The sequence below is a fragment of the Nyctereutes procyonoides genome, unplaced genomic scaffold (genome assembly GCF_905146905.1).
Source record: "Nyctereutes procyonoides isolate TBG_1078 unplaced genomic scaffold, NYPRO_anot_genome, whole genome shotgun sequence".
NCBI lineage: Eukaryota > Metazoa > Chordata > Mammalia > Carnivora > Canidae > Nyctereutes > Nyctereutes procyonoides.
In genome coordinates this window covers 32155773-32159621 of record NW_026575125.1, presented here as the reverse complement: position 1 = coordinate 32159621, position 3849 = coordinate 32155773, and the positions used below count along the sequence as shown (strand labels likewise).

The 3849-nt window shown below is 38.8% G+C and overlaps 1 pseudogene; it reads right to left on the bottom strand.

The window, feature by feature from the left end:
* Positions 1 to 1077: 1077 nt before the first annotated feature.
* On the bottom strand, positions 1078 to 1895 carry LOC129518491 (40S ribosomal protein S3a-like; annotated as a pseudogene).
* Positions 1896 to 3849: the final 1954 nt, after the last annotated feature.

The following is a 3849-nucleotide window of genomic DNA, read 5'->3' as shown; positions in this document are numbered from 1 at the left end:
CAAATAACTTATCAGATAAAGGGCTAGTATCCAAGATCTATAGAGAACTTATTAAACTCAACAGCAAAGAAACAAACAATCCAATCCTGAAATAGGCAAAAGACATGAACAGAAATTTCACCAAAGAGGCATAGACATGGCCAAGAAGCACATGAGAAAATGTTCCGCATCACTTGCCATCAGGGAAATACAAATCAAAACCACAATGAGATACCACCTCACACCAGTGAGAATGGGGAAAATTAACAAGACAGGAAACAACAAATGTTGGAGAGGATGTGGAGAAAGGGGGACTCTCTTGCACTGTTGGTGGGAATGTGAACTGGTGCAGCCACTCTGGAAAACGGCGTGGAGGTTCTTCAAAGAGTTAAAAATAGATCTGCCCTACGACCCAGCAATTGCACTGCTGGAGATTTACCCCAAAGATACAGATGCAGTGAAACGCCGGGACACCTGCACCCCAATGTTTCTAGCAGCAATGTCCACAATAGCCAAACTGTGGGAGGAGCCTCAGTGTCCATCGAAAGATGAATGGATAAAGAAGCTGTGGTCTATGTATACAATGGAATATTCCTCAGCCATTAGAAACGATAAATACCCACCATTTGCTTCGAAGTGGATGGAACTGGAGGGTATTATGCTGAGTGAAGTAAGTCAATCGGAGGACAAACATTATATGGTCTCATTCATTTGGAGAATATAAAAAATAGTGAAAGGGAATAAAGGGGAAAGGAGAGAAAATGAGTGGAAAATACCAGTGAGGGTGACAGAACATGAGAGACACCTAACTCTGAGGAACGAACAAGGGGTAGTGGAAGGGGAGGTGGGGGGGGTTGGGGTGACTAGGTGATGGGCACTGAGCGGGGGGCACTTGACGGAATGAGCACTGGGTGTTATGCTATATGTTGGCAAATCGAACTCCAATAAAAAAATACACAAAAAAGAAAAAGAAAAAGAAGGAAATCCCTCCCTGTTTCAGCAACAGTTCACTAAGCACTGCTTGCACCCAAGAGAAACCACCACAATCTGAAATACTTGTCCTTTTCTTTTTTTTTAAACATCACAAATATATTTTTATTTGTCACCATTAAATGTCTGAATTTTAAACAGATTCTTGGACTGGTGGTTCATATCCATCAGCTCGTTCAACTTTAGCACCAGTCTCATCCCCCGTAGCTTTTCCAGAACTACTACCTTCATCATGAAGCTCCATGAGTTTTCCCAATTCAAACTTGGGCTTCTTCAGCATTTTTACTTTCTAACAAAAACATCATGGAGTGGATAGACTGACAAGCTTTTTCTATATCTTTTCCGATGCTGTCTGGAATCAATTTATTGACCACTTCTTTCAAGTCATTTGTTTGCACCTCTCGGGTCATGATTTCCATCATCTTTTTCCAGATTTGGCGGACCTGTTGGTGCTGAGCGTAAGAGGTCTTCCGAATCTGATTATTGCGTTTTTTAGTAAAACCAACACAAAATAGACGAAGCAAATAACCATCAGTAGTCTTTACATCAACATGAGCTTCAATCATGGTCTGCCATTTTTTGACCATGGAGCACATTTTGTCACGGGTAAGATCCATGCCATGAAAATTAGTCAGGCAGTTTTTGCCCTGCACATCCCCAGTGATTATCTTGAATTTCCTAAATGCAACTTCATCATTCTGCAGATCAGCAAGGCTAACTTCAAAAACACGACCCTTGAGACCATCAGACGCAATTTTGGTTCCTTGAGTTCTTGTGACTAGTGTTTTTCCAATATTTCTTATATTGAACATAGCTGGCGCTTTCACATCATACCAATCTTTCTTAGAAAATGGATCAACCACTTTCTTCTTGGCTCCCTTTTTGCCGCCTTTCGTAAGGCGCTTGTTCTTGCCGACCGCCATGGCGCTGCTCTGGCTATTTGTCCTTTTCCAGTGAACTTTTGTTCATCGAGGTGGTAAGTGTTCATAGTACAATTCTTCCCACTTTTCTGTACGTTTGAAAAATATATAGTAAAATGTTGGAAAAATACTGAATAAAGTAAGCATACTTAGGGGATGTTAAATAAATGAACTCTTTTTTTTTTTTTTTTTGCTATGCATATTTACTGGGTCTCATCAGAATACAGGGAATGTCTTTTGGCTACAGAATACCAAAGTTAGTTACATAATAACTATGACTGTCATTATATGGAAATTATGAAGGGAACCAATATTCAAATCTTAAAGTGAATTTGAAATTCCAGTATATATCTACAAGATTCAACCTGCCTATCCATATATCTCTGTATAAATACGTGAGAGAGAATATCCTCTGGTTTGCTGTCATGATGAATTGAGTATGGCTTTACATTTTTTTAAAACATTTTATTTATTTATTCATGAAACACACACACAGAGGCAGAGACATAGGCAGAGGGAGAAGAAGGCTCCCCATGGGGAGCCCTGTGGGGGACTCGATCTTGGGACCATGGGATCAAGACCCAAGCAGAAGGCAGATGCTCAACTACTGAGCCACCCAGGTGCCCCTGGCTTTACATTTCTAATGTCCATGGCTTGTTTTGATTACAGAATAGTTCAAATCATAGACTATTATCCTCCTGAATTGTTTTTTAAAGATTTTATTTATTCATTCATGAGAGACACCTGGCCATTCCTACCCAGTGCAGGATTCCTTTAAGAAGCAATCCTTGCTCTGGAGCTCCCTCTTGGGTTGGCTAAGACTTTATTGACCTGCATTTTGATCTGAGGTTTTCTCTGACCTGCTTGTCCCCCACTTGCCTTTCAAAAGTGTCAAATCAGCATCTCAGGCTCAAGATTTTTCTCTGCCCAAGCCTTTCACCTTTACATTTACCCATCTGCCTTTCACAGACGTTACTTTTCCATTCTTCCCTCAAACCTCCTGTAATCCTGATTATCTTAGAGTTGGCTCCCTGGAGCACCCAAACAGGTACTTTCTCTAAGTCCTAACCTCATTGAATTTGGATAATTTTTTTGGTGGCTAAACAGTTCTTAATTGTTGGGAAGGTATAATCAATATTAATCAGTATTGCTAATAGTATAATAAAAGCTAAAATAATTGCTGTAAATATAAATTGCATTTCTGCATATTATTTCCAAGGCTAATTGTTTATGATTTGATAGAATGGTAATTACACACAAAAAAATACTCACAGACCCTGGACCTTCATATAAAAGAGCAAGATATATGATGCAAGATTTGATTGATTACGGTATGGTCACTCAGGGTCTTACCTTAGAGTATCAACATTTCTTTAGAAGCTGAAATATAATAAATAATAATTCTTAAAAACAGCTCCCTTTCGAGCTAATGACACCAATTCTGACACTCATTCCTTCCTGCCAGTGTCCCTAATGCTCTCCCTAACAAATGAATAAGTAAAATCACAGCTAATATTTGTTGAGCACTTGTATACCAGACACAATGCTATGCTCTTTACATGTTATTCCATGTAATTATTACTTTTATCCATGGGAGTTTGGTTCTGTTTTACAAATAGCAAATCCAAGGTTCAGGAAGGTTAAACATTGTGCTCAAAGTCACAGCTGATAAAGGCCAGGGTCAGTAAGTGTTTGATTCCAGTTCACTCATCTCTGAGGAGGTTACATATTTTTACCTTAATATTTAGTGGGGTTGGGATTAGAATCCAGGTCTTTGAACACCTCACTTTGTGTTCTTTCCTTTAAGTATCCCTTATTAATGCTAACAGTTTTGATTCTTCATCTAAGATGGTTGACTGATCCTGAATTCTTATATTTTTTTTTCCTGAATTCTTTTAGTCAAACAAACATCCAACTTTCAGATAGAAAAATCAAGGAAACATTTAATAATTTTCTATTT